Source organism: Lactuca serriola, chromosome 5, assembly GCF_051521515.1.
Source record: "Lactuca serriola cultivar US96UC23 chromosome 5, Lser_US96UC23_V15, whole genome shotgun sequence".
NCBI lineage: Eukaryota > Viridiplantae > Streptophyta > Magnoliopsida > Asterales > Asteraceae > Lactuca > Lactuca serriola.
In genome coordinates, this window is record NC_136412.1 from 70,630,735 (window position 1) to 70,648,969 (window position 18,235).

The 18,235-nt window shown below is 38.5% G+C and overlaps 1 non-coding gene and 1 pseudogene across 1 annotated transcript; both read right to left on the reverse strand.

The window, feature by feature from the left end:
- Positions 1 to 12,115: 12,115 nt before the first annotated feature.
- Positions 12,116 to 12,222, reverse strand: LOC145056091 (small nucleolar RNA R71). Its single transcript, XR_013685627.1, has one exon. It is a non-coding gene; the product is annotated as a small nucleolar RNA R71 (small nucleolar RNA).
- A 795-nt stretch (positions 12,223 to 13,017) lies between these two features.
- On the reverse strand, positions 13,018 to 14,442 carry LOC145049581 (KH domain-containing protein At2g38610-like; annotated as a pseudogene).
- Positions 14,443 to 18,235: the final 3,793 nt, after the last annotated feature.

Below are 18,235 nucleotides of genomic sequence, written 5' to 3' on the forward strand. Positions count from 1 at the left end.
ACCCCGTCCCGCCATGCGAGAACGAGGCACAACCAGATCACCCCGCTCCACCAGTGAACCCCCCCAAGAGAGAACCGTTCCCTCGAAGCTGAGGTCGCCGCACTGCGACAACAGCTGTATGCTATGGAAGCTCGGGCAGTGCGAGCAGAGCATGAGAGGGATGAGGTTATTGGAGACATGGCAGAGATGGCGCAGTTACTGGCGCAACATTTCGGCATATGACTTCGGCACCACCTCCACACGCAGCTCATCGCGGTTAGGGATAGACTTATCATAGTAGGTCATTAGGAACTATGTTATGTACTTCGGCTCTATGTTTAAGTGACTACACTACTCATGGAGTCGTTATGCTGTCGGATTAGTGTCACTTATGTATGCTCTTACGAGCAAATTTTCTTGTATTACATGCGGATAATATTAATGAACTTTTGTGTGTTTTGCTATGATATTACCAGTTGTTATGTGTTGAGACGTTATGACTGTATGCCCGATGGTAGTAATGTTTAGGTTCGTACCATACACCTAGTTAGTAGGATCACAACCTCACAGAAACCACGTACACTCAACATCTTTCCGTTTCATGACAGAAAGATGCCTCGCCGAGCTACTCGCGGAAATCCCGAACCAACCCCGCCCGAAGTTGACACCACTGCCTTCCAGGTAGCCGTGTCTGCTGTGGTCACAGCAGCTATGGCACAACTTCACCGAGGGAACAACGGAGGAGGCAACGGGCAAGGATCCGGAAGTTCGAACAACGGGACGAATCAAGGACCCACTAAAACGGCACCTACAAGGACTTCACAAACGCTAAATCACAGACTTTCAACGGCACTGGAGGGGTGATCACTCTGAAGCGATGGATCGAGAAGGTAGAGTCGGTATTCGAGATATGCGATTGCCCCGAGCAGATGAAGGTGAAGTTCGCGGCCTGTACTTTTGTGGACCAAGCACTCACTTGGTGGAACGGACACGTGGAAGCTATGATGCTCCCTGTCGCCAACTCTATCCCCTGGGCAGAAATGAAAGAAATGTTAATGGTTGAGTACTGCCCCCGAGGCGAAATACAAAAGATGGAGCAGGAACTATGGAACCTCACTGTGCAGAATGCGAACATCGATGCCTACATATCGAGATTTAGCGAACTATCTCTGTTGTGCCCAGGTATGATCACATCAGAAGCAAAGAAGATTGAACGATTCATCTGGGGACTGACACCTCCCATTCAAGGGAATGTGATAGCTGCGAACCCTGCAACGTTTGACAGTGCGAAGAGATTGGCGAAGAGGTTGTATGATCATAACAACAAAAAGGGCGAGAAGCCAGTGGAGGCTGAGAAGAAAAAGGAGGGTGATGGCAAGAAAGGGAAGAACAACAAGAGAAAGGGGCGTCAGGGCCCCGAGGCCTCTAAAAAGCAGCAGACAGTGGCAGTTAACGCTGTCACCGCACCGGTTCCAGCCACACCACATGCTCCAGCCTCAGCTGCTTCAAATGCTTCAAGACCCTATTCCGGTAATCTTCCCAAATGCAATAAGTGTGGTTTCCACCATCTTGGCGAATGCAGGGAATTCCATTGCACCAGTTGCAACCGAAGGGGACACACTGCAAGGTTCTGCAGGGCTTACCCTCCTCAGAACCAAAGTCAAGGAAACAACCACAACAACAACAACAACCACCGCAATAACAACAACACCAATGTCGGCGGCAACAATGCAGGGCCTAGCCACACCTGTTTCGGGTGTGGAAGGACGGGACATTTCCGCCGAGATTGCCCTAACAACAACTCAGGAAACAGAGGAGCAGGAAGAATGTTGACTATGGGTTAGAGTGATGCAGTTCAGGACCCCGCAGTTGTGACCGGTACGTTTCTCCTAAACCACACTTATGCATGCATCTTATTCGATACCGGAGCGGAGCGAAGTTTCGTAAGCGAGAAGTTTAAACATTTATTAAAACAACAACCCCAGAAGCTAAATGAAACCTATACGGTGGAAATGGCCAATGGGAAAACCGAATTCACTGGGGAAATCTACATCGGATGTACCCTAACCCTCAACCAACACGTTTTTCGAATAGACCTAATGCCAGTATCAATTAGGAGTTTCGATGTGATTATCGGCATGGATTGGTTAAGCCCCCACCATGCTGAGATTATGTGCCACGAGAAGGCCGTTCGCCTTCGTCTCCCAAATTATGAAACCCTAGTAATTTACGGGGACAAACCTAGCACGAATCTTCGTCTTATCTCGTGCATCAAAGCACAAAAACATCTGCGAAAGAACAATTTGGCGTTCTTGGCTCACATAGTGGACAAAACGAAAGACGAAACTAACATTCAAGATATTCCGGTAGCGTGTGAATTTCCGGACGTGTTTCCTGAAGATCTTCCAGGAGTACCCCCAGAGAGACAGGTTGAGTTCCGAATCGACCTCGTTCCAGGAGCAACTCCTCTCGCTAAATCACCATATCGGTTGGCTCCTGCTGAAATGCAGGAATTGTCCAGCCAACTCAGTGAGCTTCTGGACAAGGGATTTATCCGACCTAGCTACTCGCCATGGGGAGCTCCGGTGCTCTTTGTCAAAAAGAAGGATGGATCTTTCAGAATGTGCATCGATTACAGAGAGTTAAATAAACTCACTGTTAAAAACCGCTACCCACTCCCACGAATCGATGATCTATTCAACCAGCTCCAAGGAGCTAGTTATTTTTCTAAAATAGATCTACGGTCCGGATACCACCAACTCAAAGTCCGAGAAGAGGATATTCCTAAAACCGCTTTCCGAACCCGCTACGGACATTATGAATTTGTCGTAATGCCCTTCAGTCTAACAAATGCACCTGCCGCATTCATGGACCTAATGAATCGAATTTGTCGACCGTTCCTTGACAACTTCGTCATTGTGTTTATCGATGACATCCTCGTCTATTCTCGAAGCAAAGAGGAGCATGGCCAACATCTCCGACAAGTCCTAGAGACTCTACGATCGGAAAAGCTTTACGCCAAACTCTCCAAGTGTGAGTTCTGGCTCCGGAGCGTGAATTTTCTAGGCCATGTAGTTAGCCAAGACGGAATTCATGTGGATCCCTCTAAGGTCAAAGGTGTGGAGGGATGGGCAACTCCGGCTACGCCCACAGAAATTCGTCAGTTCTTAGGCCTAGCAGGCTACTATAGGAGATTCATCCAAAACTTCTCTAAGATCGCCAAGCCGCTTACCTTGCTTACGCAAAAGGGCGTGCCATTCAAGTGGACAGACCGACAAGAGATTGCGTTTCGAACCTTGAAGCAAGCTCTCTGTAGCACTCCTGTACTATCTCTACCTGAAGGAACGGGAGATTTTGTGGTCTACTGTGACGCGTCGAATCAGGGCTTAGGTTGCATTCTCATGCAACGTGGAAGAGTGATAGCATATGCGTCCCGCCAACTAAGGACGCACGAAGTAAATTACACGACCCATGACCTAGAACTGGGAGCCGTGGTCTTCGCTCTGAAAATTTGGAGGCACTACCTGTATGGTACAAAGTGCACCATCTTCACGGACCACAAGAAACTCCAGCACATCTTGAATCAGAAGGAGCTGAACATGAGACAACGAAGATGGGTGGAATTGCTAAACGACTACGAATGTGAGATCAAGTACCACCCAGGCAAGGCCAACGTGGTAGCAGATACATTAAGTCGGAAGGAGTACTCTAATCGCCGTACGAAAACACACTCGATAACCATTCAATCTCATCTGGCCACTCAAATTGCATCAATCCAGTCAGAGGCTATGAAAGCGGAAAATAGAACTAGCGAGGCATTGTGCGGGATGGAAAAGAACCTAGAAACAAGAGAGAATGGGGTATACTACTTCACGAACCGTATTTGGGTCCCAAAAATCGGAGGATTTAGGGAGACCGTTATGAAGGAAGCCCACAAGACACGATACTCCATTCATCCCGGTTCGAACAAGATGTATTTGGACATTAAACAACACTATTGGTGGCCTAACATGAAGGCGGAAATCGCGACCTATGTTAGTAAGTGCCTTACGTGCGCCAAAGTAAAGGTGGAGTACCAGAAACCTTCCGGATTGTTACAGCAACCGGCAATCCCTAAGTGGAAATGGGAGGGGATTTCTATGGATTTCGTGACCAAGCTGCCCAAGACGTCGGACGGAATGGACACCATATGGGTAATAATCGACCGACTAACGAAATCTGCCCATTTCCTGCCAATCAAAGAATCCTACAAGATGGAGAGACTGACGCGTTTATACCTACGGGAAATCGTAAGACTCCATGGAGTGCCAAAATCTATCATCTCGGATAGGGACAGTAGGTTCACATCGCGCTTTTGGCAATCACTCCACAAGGCAATGGGAACTCATCTCGATATGAGCACCGCATATCACCCACAAACGGACGGTCAAAGTGAACGAACCATTCAAACGCTTGAAGACATGCTTCGTTCATGTGTGATAGACTTTGGAAAGTCTTGGGATACCCACCTACCGTTGATCGAATTCTCATATAACAATAGTTACCATTCGAGCATCAAGGTGGCTCCTTTCGAAGCACTGTACGGGCGTAAATGTAGATCACCGTTATGTTGGGCTGAAGTAGGTGACACCCAGCTAGCAAGAACGCATACGTCGGACAGGGCACTAACGGGACCGGAGATCATTCGCGAAACCACAGAAAAGATCGTTCAGATCAGAGCTCGATTACAAGCATCGCGCGACCGACAAAAGAGCTACGCCGATAAACGACGAAAGCCCTTAGAATTCCAGGTCGGTGATCGAGTACTGTTGAAAGTCTCACCCTGGAAAGGGGTTATACGTTTCGGAAGACGGGGAAAGCTGAACCCGCGATACATTGGACCTTTCGAAATCGTCGCCCGAATAGGCCTAGTAGCATACAGACTACAACTACCCGCGGAGCTAAACGGTGTACACCCCGTGTTTCATGTCTCTAATCTGAAGAAGTGCCTATCATATGAAACCCTTGTCATTCCTCTTGACGAAATCGAAATCAATGAGAATCTCCTGTTCGTCGAAGAACCAATCGAAATCATGGACAGGGAGGTGAAGCGTACTAAGCAAAGTCGCATCCCGATCGTGAAGGTACGGTGGAACGCAAAGCGTGGGCCAGAATTCACGTGGGAACGCGAAGATCAAATGAAGCAAAAGTACCCTCACCTATTCTAGCATTCTCAAATCTAGCTTTCAAACAGAATTTCGGGACGAAATTCCCTCTAACGGGGGGGATGATGTCACAACTGGAAATTTTGTGTCATATAATCTATACACTCAAACTAATGTGAATCAAAAACTTAAGAACATGTGTAACACCTATGATTATGACTTCAAAAACTTCAATCAAATACATCATACAAGTACTACAAATAGTCATCAAACAATTGGAGACCCTAGAAGTCCTTGTTTAAGACCATTTTGGACTAGGACTCCCTTATTGGATCCAAATGGACCAATAAGCTTCCAATTAGACTATCATGGGCTTAGAACCCTAATTGGGCTCTAATTCGACCCACACTAATTTATTTCAACATTTTGGGTCATGTTGGGCCTAGAATGAAATGAATTAAAAGCCTTGATACATGAATAACCTAAACTAGTCCAATAAAAATATAAAAATCCTACCACATTCTTTTAGACTTAAAACATACCCAAGGCTAACTCAAATATTGGGCTTAGGAGCAAAAGGCCCAAATTTCTTTTTTTTCCTCCATGTTTTCGGCCCAAATCAAGCCCAAGAGGAGAGTTGACTTTACCATGCCACCTCATTTTTATTCATTGGATATCCATGCATTATATCTCATTCTTCCATGCAAACATCACTTCAAAATCACTTCTCTTCTCTCCTCTCTCTCACTCTCGGCCATATGCAAACACACACACACCACAAAAATCTCTTCCAAACTCTCTAAGTCTTGAAGAACAATCCTCCCTCCTTCTTCAAAATTTTCGTGAATCAAGAAGCTTCACAAGGAGAATCCATCACCAAAAATCATCATCTAAGGTAAGTTGATGACTAATCCATGATCTAGCTACTTCATTCCATCAAAAACCTCTTCTAAATCTATTCCAACTTGTGATCATGCACCTTAGAAGTCACCAAACTCGAGATCTACCAAGGAAAGGTGCTAAGGCCGAAAAATCACTTCATTTTCTTCCATCTTTTCTTCAAAAACCGAAAGCTTCAAACAAGGTGAGCTTCATACCCCCTATTTTCTGTTTTTATGAGTTTTGGGGGGGGGGGGGGGAATACAAGTGAAAGTGTAGATCTATATGTGTTTTGTATGCCTTGTATGATTTCCATGCTTATATGTGTGCTTTTGTGTGTTATAATGTTGGATCTAGCCATAAAACCCCTCAAAACCGAGATATACCTTATGTTAAATGATTTTAGCATCAAATATATTTCTACATACAAAGTATTTCTAGAAAAATGGCTAAATGGTTTAGTAACAATTTCTTTGGGCTAAAAACACAAATTTTTGGACCTAAAATGTGAAAAATACAAAATTAAGGGCCCAAATTGACATATCACGAATTCTGATGGATGAGGTGTGTCAAAACAGTTTCAATAAAACAATTTCTGGAAATATACTCATTTAGAGGATTAAAAACATAAATTTCAAGCTTAATGGGCTAAAAATGACATTTTCGGCCCAATGAGGCCCATTATGCGAGATTTTCTGTTTTGGAGGGCCAAAACTGTATTTTTTCTGTAGAACAGTGGACTATAAGTGTTCCAAGTCCTTTTCAAAGGTTTAAAATGCTTTTTAAATTTAAAAAGGACCAAAGTTGCAAAAATTTTACAATTTGGGCCAAAATTGTCAAAGTTGCGAAAAAGAAGGGTTATAACCAAGAAAACTGAAATTTCAGGGACTTAAACTGTTTTCATTGAAAAATATGCTGAAAAATATCCATTTCAATAATTTTTGGTGTTAAAATGTCAAGAAAATTGATTTAAGGACCAAACCGGAAAGTATTTAATTAAAGGGTTGAAAAAGTAAATTTTTACAAACAATGAGGGGCTGAAAACAGAAAACTTTCAAGGCGAATTCAATACATGCAATTTGATCAAATAATGGCACCACGACTATCGATGAAATACAATACACTACAATACCAAAAGTCGTTAAACGAATTGGTTCGGTCTCGAACAAATAAAATCTGAAACTACTAACATGACGACACTACGACACTACGACACTACGACACTATGATTCATACAAGTAACGTTTGGGAATTCAATATACATGCGAGTGTGCACAGACGTCTACGCACCATCTTTGGGCCCCAAAAGTGTAAAATCTTGTTTGTTGGGCCTAGCTAGCCCAATGACCTGATCTTAAGGCCCGAAGACCTCTATCTTACGAAGTGTTGGGTTTTACCGATCTAACACAACGTAAAAGGACTTTCAATGGCTTGTATACTACTGGTCCCCAAGGGTCCTTTGGTATTGCTAGTAAAGTCTACATTTCATGCGAGGCGGGTCTGGGACCCCTCGTACATTTTTTTATCCCCAACCGGTTAATGGAGTCATCGAGGTCTTCGTGCCCTCTTTCTCTTCGGATGTGGGACTACACATAGTCAGGGCGGTTGGATAACGTGATTAGTACGGACGACGCCTACGAGATCGTTAGTATAGCTATAAACTGGTCGTTTGTGTAATGCGTGTTTGTAGCAATTAATCATGCTCAAAAATAATCCAACATCGCCTGGGACTGACACTACACGCTATGCAATGGTTTCAATGTAACTTCATGGAATTCAAGAAATCAGGAAAACATCGGGTTTTCCTAGGGTTTTCAATACATACGGATTCGAAATGCATACAATTTTAATGAACAATTTTTACAAGTATAGAAACAAACAAGCATACCTATGGATCTTCACACCTTTTGACTATACTATTTTCAGAAAATATCGGATTTTCTGGTGGTTTTCAAACAATACAAAACATTGGATTTCAAACACTACTTATGAACTCACCAACATTTCATATGTTGACGTTTTTCAAAATACTTGTATTCTCAAGGAACCAGTGAATCAAAGGAAATCATATTCGGTGATGGCTTGCAGTTTATTTATGTACGAATCGAACAATTTATTTTTGGGAATGTAATGTTTAAACAATGTATTTCATGTAAACTCTACTGGTTGTACTATATTAATGCATGGTGACGAATGTTGTTACGTTTCATATATATTCAATGTTATGGTATTCAATTGAGTCACAACAGCCCCCGGACGTTTCCGCCGTCTGGTTCGGGGGTGTGACACGTACCCCAAAGACTTCATTAAATAAGAACAGGCAGCAAGGCTCTAACACAACCTTCAACCTGGATCCATCCACATGCGTACTATACCTCACAAAGAAGATACCAATCATCTATTGGAAGTTTCCTGAACTCCCAACTGACACACCTTCAATCCAGACGGTCACTTGAGCTGTCTCGCCTCTCGACTGGGATGTGAAACTTAACCTAGTTTCACACCTGATCCAGCTCTCGAAATTCTAAACGATTCTCCCGTAATTGTATTCGTCGAAGCTTTCCCAACCCATAAAATTTGATAGATTCCCAACCCATCTTACCTCCATATAATTCGAACTGCCGACGACCTACGCTTACCAATACTAGCGTTCCATTACTAGCCAATCTCGAGGGTTGCACAACTCTTGAAATCCATATGAATACCACCTAGATCTCAGCAATCCCGATAACCCCAATCAATTCCCATGATAGAACACCAAATCATGAAGTCCTTTATGTTGGTGACAAAGTCCATAACCCTTGCTATGAACTGGAGAATCTTCACTCCAACTTCTCATCCTCAGAAGGATCTCTAAACTCTAACCATCTGCAACCCTTGTGATAATAAAATTCCCTTGGTACCTCCAATGGCCAAACAAACTCATGCGGTTACCACCTTCATCTCCCTGCTGCCGCTCCTTCCCCAGCAACTGTAGTGATTGGACCCAAAGTTCTTACCATAGATGACTGTTGATTCTACCTGAACAAATGCTTTCACATCCGAACTTCGACTTCATTGAAGAAGTAACTAGTTGGTATGACCATAGACCTTCCAAACAATACCCATGAATTGACCCCATCAAAGAACCAAAACAACACCGAACAAGCTGAATTCCACTCAGCAAGATATGACCCACTAATGACTCTTGGCATGCAAAATGGCATATAACAATTCTTGATGATATAACACAAGCAATAACAGAGAACTAAACTAGATATAATTCTTACCCATACCCAAACAAGATTCCAAAGCAATATAAATACTGATAATAATCAAGAGGAAATCAAAAGATAATATATCTGTAATAGCATCTAATGAAATCCTGACCTCCCCTTCATGCCGAAGCACCTGCGATGGAACCCGGGCTGGCCCAACCACTAAGCGTGGGCAATTCACCCTCATATGGCCAAGCTGGTGACAACGAGGACACAATTATACCTCTAGGGTGCATTCTTGATGATGATGACCCCTCCATCCATACTTGATGCATTCAGACTTACCGTGCACATGCCCAATGGTTCCTCCACCTATAACATAAATGTCATGGCCCCTCAAATCCCCATCACCAGATATGACAACAGCAAACTGCTCATATGATGCTAGGAAATTCAGATCATGAGTCCACTTCCTCTTCCCCAGTTGTCTCTCCAAACTAATCTCCTGCTCCCGAGTCACTTCTACCACCCCCATCAACCGCCAGAACGGTCGGGATCCGATCCTTGAACCTGGCCACCCATCTGTCGGTGACACGACCAATAATGTCAGGTAACTCCTCATGTAAAGCTCACAAAACCTCAATGACAAACCAACACGGAATCGATCCCCCGGAAGGCATGAGGCATAACAGATATGTGCATATCTATACATATAATTTTACATCATATCTTAATATTTCTAGTTACTTTTACGTCCTTTATAGAACAAAAGGTACATAATCTGTTATATATTGTGTTGTAAGGGTAAAACACATGATCGGAGCGAAAAGGAAGTTGGAAGCCAGAAGCTAGGAATTTGAATCAAGTCTGAAAATGAAGAAAAATATACTCTCCACGTTGTGGTGACATATCCATGATGGTGTGTTTTGGACCGTCCTGATGGATCTAGAAGACTTGTTGGATACGAGATAACCACGAAGGCCCCAACATGGAGGACTTACCACGCTGTGGTGGTCTGTTTTTGGGAAATTATTAATAGAAGCCATTCTCCACCGAATTTGTAACTTTTTTTGGAAGATACTGTAAATGTTTGAAGTCCCAGTATCTGTTTTGAAGCTTGGAAGTGAAGAAGTCGAGCATAGCTTGGGAATCAAGAGCATAGTTTAATCATGTTTATTACAATGAATTTTGTTTTTCTGATTTTGATTGCTGAATCATGGGCTAAAACGTTATGACTTTCGTTTAGTGTAGGTTTGCTTGACTTTTTATGGCTTCATTTATGGTTAGGATTAAGTTTTATTGGTTATTTGTTACTTTAGCTTATTAAAGAACCTTCTATACTTATGAGAACTAATTTTTCTGTTTATTGTTGATTTTGATATAGATTGCATGACCATCTTTCTTAATTGAACTTGAATCTTATGATATTTGTGAATTGAAAAAATTATAGGACTAGTGTTTTGACCAAAACCTAGGTTTAAATAGAAAAATGGGTAAATAATCGTAAGAGTTAATATATGAAGACAAATCATATATTGAATTGAATAAGTAAACGAATTTGATCAATCTATTATAAGTCTTATTTAAATCGAACTGAACACTAGTAAACTTGTTAGTTTATCCACCTGATAACCGTATGAATGAGCTTATTTGCTAAAGGATTAAGTTAGTGAATATTAACTTGGTCATCTTAGGAATTGGTAACCAATGAAACATTAATCCATTGCACTTCCATAAATAAACCATAATAGAAAGTAAATCGAAGTTAAACGAAAGTCTCTCAATTACCTTGGTTTAAATCTTCTTTTGTGTTTCTTGATTTTAGTTTTAATATTTTCCTTAATAGTTGATAGTTAGTTAGTTTAGTGAATTACATTTCTAGTCTTGCAAAACTAGAGAAAACCCTTTTCTAAATTAAATAGTAATTTAGTTAGTTAGTAGATAAGAATTAGCTAATCATCCTGTTCCATGTGTTCGATACCTGTCTATTGTGCTATACTATTCTCATCAAGGTGCATTGCCTTAGGTATTAATTCGTTACATTAGTAGGATTAACTGGTGCATAATTATTGACGCATCAAGTTTTTGGCGCTATTTCCGGGGAATGATCCATTTTTAGTTAATTAGAATCTGCTATATTATTAGGATTGTTTTTTTGTCTATTTTCTTTTAAATTTTCATTTTAGTTTCTTTTGTTTGACTCACCACGTTGTGGTCATTAACACCATGTCGTGGTGTCATAACAGTTAGATTTTAATTTTCTTTTTTGTTCTTTTACGCATTTTATTTGTTTTTGTTTCAGTAATTTATGACCCGAGGGTCAAACACACCAATCTTACCACCGTTTAACAATCCTGAGTTAGAATTCCATAAGAAGAAGACAACCAAACTCGTAGAATCCAGCAAAAGAACTTTTGAAAGTAAATTCAAATATTTTGAGAAGACTCCTAACAAAAAGGAGTTAGGGTATGAGCTCGAAAGCAAACAAGAATATGACAAAGTAAGTGAATCCGAAAGCAAATCAAAAGTCAAAATGGCGGAAATTGCATACATGACGATGGAAGCCTACAAGAGGCGGGTGCGTGAAGACACCGGACCCGGACTTATGCAACCTGCAATCCCCAACACCGCCACCATTGAACTGAAAGGCCACATCCTTGCTCAACTGAAATACATACCCTTTTATTGGAAAGACCATGAGATACCTACAAGCACCTTGATGAAGTCAATGACATTGCTAACTACTTCAACATCCCAAACGTCCCACTCAAGACAGTTTTGCTAAGAATGATCCATGTTACTCTTAAGGGTACAACAAAATATTGGTTGAAGGCACTCTCACCAGGAACAATAACAACGTGGGCACAAATACGCGAAGAGTTCATAGAACAGTTTTTCCCACCATCTAAAGTTTCCAAGTTGAAGAATGCCATTTCAAATTTCGAGCAACAAGTGGGTGAGTCATTGTAGGAGGCGTGGGAGCGATATAAGGGTTTGTTGAGAAACTTCCCTCAAAACGATCTCAACATCCAACAAGAAGTCTCGATTTTCTATGATGGGGTGAACATCACAACTAAGCAACTCCTTAATTCTCAAGGGCCACTAACAAAGAAAGCACCAGTCGCAATCAAGGAGCTAATTGATGAATTTTCTAAACATTCAAGAGAATACCATAATCCTCGACATGATGCAACACTACAAACAAAAATGTCATTTAGTGGCACACAAAAAGTGCCACTAAATACCAACATAAGTGCCACTAAAGGTCTTTTAAAGAATCAGCGACACAAATAAAAAATGTCACTAGAAACGTTCCCACTAAAAGTCTTCAGTGACACTTTTCAGTTTTGCCATTACAGCTTTTTAGGTTTTTTGTGACACTTTTTTATTTCCATAACAAACAAAAAGTATTTTGTGGAAAATATTTTGTGTTGTTAAATACCCATATTATTCTAGAATTGATGCTACTTTCAGTGGCACTTTTTTGTTTGCCACAATACAAGAAAAGTATTTTGTGGCACATATTTTGTGCTAGTAAGTATTCATCCGATTTTTTTAATGCATACGATTTTATAGCAACATATTCTTTAGTATAATATAAAATAAAAAAGCTACTAATTACATTATACGTGAGTGGAAAATAACAAAAATTACATTGATTTCATTACTGGTATTTAATTCTTTAGATACAATGTTAAATAAATGTCAATTAAGTCTAAATATGGAACAAAGTAAATGTAAAAAATACCTAACAAAATTAGCAAAAGGAATTTGAAACTTTATAACTTGAATTTCTTCTCCAAACTTCATGCTAACTTTTAATATTTGTGACTCTTGTCTCTTCCTACCATGCCACTTGTACTGAATGGTGACATACTTCCACTTGGTCTAGTACTATCTTCTTTGAAATTCAAATTCCATGCTCTCTTAATTGACTTTTGATATAGTCTGGTGATTCATCCTACAAACACGAAAACGTTTGACCTTTTAGATTAAGTGAACTATTTTTCAAATTCAATATTTTACTAACATCTTTAAATTTTTAGGAGTGTATATATAGATGATTTTAATCAAGACTTGTAGAAATAGAAGAAAAGGTAACATGATAAAATATTCATTTTGAAGTTGAAACATAGCCCATTTAACTTTAAAATTCAAAGTAGACAAAATGATCCATGTGTTAAATCTTCAGCTCAAAAAACTACTTTCAGTTTCAAAAATGACATGAACATCAATAAATACATCAAAAGTAGAAAGAAAGTGTGTCAAAACTGTAGAAAAACAAGTTTGACTTGAAATAATGAAAAAGGAAGAGAGAATTTATTATTAATAAGAAAGATACGATGGCTTTTAGCAACTCCTGGATAAATTCATGAGCTTGCCTCAGCCTTAAATCAACAACACATGGTGGTAAATCAGCCTCAATCAAAATGTGAAGTGGTTCATTTAAATGCTCATAACCATGTGTTCCATTCTGTTTCTCGTCCTTTAGATTATGAACAAATATGAAGAAGGTATAAAAATCATATGAAAGAACCTTATCATGATCTTTGATTGACCCTTTTCCTCTTATATACACACACGACACACTGTTGTAGCCTCTACATGCTTTACTGAATTTCCTTTAGGTCCCAAAAGTATGCCAACAAAGTTAAACTAAAATCCAAAGAAAAGCATGTCATTCAAGTGCCCATATATATATATATATATATATATATATATATATATATATATATATATATATATATATATATATATATATATATAGATCTAAAAAATCAACCTTTATTTAATCCTAAAAGCTTACATTTGGGAAGGTATCAACAAGAATTTCCAACCGTAAGATTTGCTTCACTGTGTACGAACTAGGGCTTACTGGAGTTCCTTGCCAATCCATTGTTATTCCACTTAACCTCTGACGTAACACAAGATATATAAGTTCAAATATTTATTAGAGAAATAAGAAGTTTTAGAGTTGAATAAGTAAAATTATTAATTACCTCTTATGGAAATCCATTCTAACCACCTGGAATATGTGACGTATTATCTGAAGAATCCATGGGGCTTGGGATTCTATGTCGCATTCTGTCAAGCTCATTATACCCATGGTTCTATAGGACTGTTACATATTAGAAAGCTTCATAATTTATGAAATAATTGATGTTGAAGTCAACAGTTAAAACTTAAAGAAATATGGTTTAGCATCACTACTAACATCAACATGCTTCATCAAAATCATACATGGAAGTATATGAAAATTTGAGCCTTGAATAATGTTGTGATCCCATTTAAAGGCTCACATTAAATAAAGAAAGACTACATCTATTTGTTTCTGTATTTGACATGCTTGTAGTGTTTATTATGTAGGAGAGAACAGTTGTACTATGTTTGGCATGCACTGGACTGGGACTAACACATAGTACATGATTGTTCTTATCTCTCTAGCTGATGAGTTATATAATATTTATATTAATCAAATGAATGCAAGAGAATTCTAAGAAGATTTGAAAAGATATGATCTTGATGACCAAGGTTCAAAGAAGTTTTTGACAACTAAAGTTCTACATTTCAATACACTCCCGTATACACTCCAGACACTCCAGATAGAAAATGAAATCCATTGTATTTGTACAGAATATCTGCATTTGCCACTCCTGTTTATACGTTTCAAGAAGTTATGAGGAAGCTATTTGATATCAACATGATATGGTTTTTTTTGCTTATTTCCTTCCTTCATTCCACTAAGAATTAAGATGTTTTGCTTACTCATATTTAAGATTTTCTTTTACCAGGTTGTGAGCACAAATAAAATCCGAAAGCCAAAACTGAAAGTTGAGAAGGTGAGCATGAAGAATGAAACTGAGACTCCAAATCCAGTTGAGGAGAATGAGGAAACAAAAGGTAATGATGAGAGTAGTAGCAGTGAGTCCAAAAAAAGAAGAGACAAATATGGAATCTACCTCTACACATGATGAGCTATGATTTAACCAAGATTAACATGCAGAACAAGCAATAAGCTTCTAGTTTTTATAAGGAAGGATGTTAGGGGAGAGGTAGTTAAAAGTTGAAACTAATATATATATATATATATATATATATATATATATATATATATATATATATATATATATATATGAAAACAAATTGAGTACTTCCATTTCATTATTTGGATCTATTTCTGTCCTAGTTTTGTATCTGATAAAGTCACTCATGTATAATACTTTCTACTAGTTTACGTTCATGCATTTCTAGTTGTTTGGTTCATATACCAAATTTGAAATCAAAATGGCTACATGAAAAAAAAACAAATTATTCTAACACTCCTAAAGACTTTTCAAGAATTATGAAAAATAATAAGTCTCCCTTGCGAAATTAGTGTTGGACATGCCAAATTACCATTATGATCTTATGGTATTTTGTTTGTGAAATGGTAATATATTGCCCATTTCACAGCAAAATGGGCATTTACTATTCGCGAAAAGGTCAATAATTTTTTAATTTATTTTAATAATCCCAACTAACTACATTTTTTAATAATCTTCCCTAGCTGATATTAAATCTCTCATGAATCACATTATGCACCTACTAGATTAAGATGTTTAGGCATATCATAATTCACACCAACCAACTCAAAAAAAAATTTATCTATATGTTTATCAAAAAATGTCTACTAGTCCACCCAACAATTTAGTCAATCATCGTTCAGTGTTCGATTCTGAAATGGTAAGGTGTTGTTTAGTTTTCTATTCAGGTCATGTGTTACACGATTTTCTAACTTAATTTCCAACCACAAATACTTGTTCAGTACACTAGAACTTTGTTCTAGATGTTCTCAATTCAAATTAAACAATGCTTCTTTCTTGATAAATGTATATACATCGTGATAACAAAGATATGTAACATGCCAACAACGAAGTCTAAGGCATTTCTAATTGGAAACTAAAATACCCTTAAAGTTCCATCACTATTATAGGAAGTCCATAAAAGAATACAAGGTTGATTTCTTATTAAAACATGAATGCACATTATTCACATCAAAAATATCATGAAGAAGAGAACATATGAATAAGTAAGCAAAAAAGAATGGTTTGACTTCTGAAACAGTTCAACAGGGCACATTAGCAGATCAAAGAAAAAATGGAATACAAGTGGTTAAGAGAGTATCGATCGAGTCTCGTAGAGCTTGATTTTTTTTTTTTTTTACAGAAAAGCAAGTGGAGCAACCACAGGGGAGGTGGATGATTCATCAAGAGGAACTTGAGACTCGCTTTTTGATGCGACCATTAGAGAGAAGTATGGTACCGGTTCTTCAAAAAGAGAGGATATGTGCTCATTATCTTGTTGGATATAGTTTCTAAGTCCATAACTATATTTGGTATGTACTTGACCCGACCCGGCATGGTCCATTTGGGTTGCACTTCACCCGAACAATTTATGGATAATCTTTTGAGGATAGTATAAGTTAAGATTTATTAATATATTATAAGTTCTAATATATTAATATGAAATCATATTATTTAATTAATATTGATCTATAATTAATCTAGAATTAATTTAGAGATCAAAAGTATTACAAATTAAATATGGGCTCTTGTATTTATATAATGTGGGCTAATGCTTATTTGGAATGGGCTAGCCTTGCATGGAAAGTCCATGGATACTTCATGGAGCTTTAACCCATGGATCTCATGGAAATGAAAAGGCATGGGTATTAGGGTTTACATGGATGTAACCCTAATCCACCACATTATATAAAGGAGGCTTTGGTTCTTGAAATGACACTAGTTGTGGTGAGTAAAGCAAGAGGGCCGATTTCAAGAAAGGTGATTACTATTCTCTCAAAGTTCCAAGTTTGTGGTGATTTGTGATTTCCATTTGAGGCATCTACACTATTGGTGCTAGGCTCTACAACTCCAAGCAATCAACTACAACTAAAAGGTAAGTAATTCTACTAGCTTATTTGATTCAAGTTCCCCATGCCATGCTAGATAGGATAAGAACCTTGGAAAAATAATTATTTGCATGTATCTTAGTCAAACATAGATCCAAGGTTTCTAGGGTTGCATGTACACCATAGGAGTGTTAGAATGCTCAAAACCCATCAGTGGTATCAGAGCCTAGGCTTGTTTACTTGATACTTGATGCAAATAGCTTAAAAATCGAATTTTTTTGTTCACTGCCGTATGAAATCGCTGAGTCCATGGGGGGACTTGACGAGTCCATGAAGAAATGCATGCTACTCATCAAGTATGTTCATGCACTCGATGAGTAGAGGCTGCAGTGTACAATTTTTCGAGTTTAGCTGCTGGAAATGGACTAGTAACATTACCCTAAACTGTTTTGGTATTATAAAACTTGTTTTAGATGGTGTAATGTTTATGCTAATCCATTTACAATGGCTATTATAAAAAATTACAAGTTTTATGAGTAATTTATGATTCTTGAAATGTTCATATTCATGTTCTTGAACTTATGAAGATTAGATGATCAAAGGAATTTTTTGTAACCTACTTGGTAGTTTAATTCATGGTCATTATGTGTTTTAATGGAGTTCATAACTTGTCCTCAAGTTATGGAAAACCAAAGGTCACACTTTAAAAAAAATCCATTAAAAGAACACAAGAGTTAGAAAAATGAAAAGTCTTCATTTTAATACTCAATTAAATTCATAAGTTATAAGAAATGAGAAGTTTTGAAAGTTTACAAAACTTTCCCTCATGTTTTGGAACAAGTAAAGTCATGATTAAAACTTTAGTTCCAACCCTTAGAATTTTAAATGTTAAAATTCAACCCTTATACTTTATAATATTATAATTTAATAATATATATATATGTATAAGATCAAGTCGTCTTACCGCTAGTATGCCTCATTCACGAAGCCGGTCTATAAGAGGGTATAAGGTTGTTGCCTATAAAATGGCAACTTAATGGGTGTCCACTCTCACCCACCGCTTCCTTGATCGGTGGAGGGTCGTTAGCCGAACGGGTAGGACAAGGACTTATAAATTCTCATTAAAAGTATAATGATAATACTAA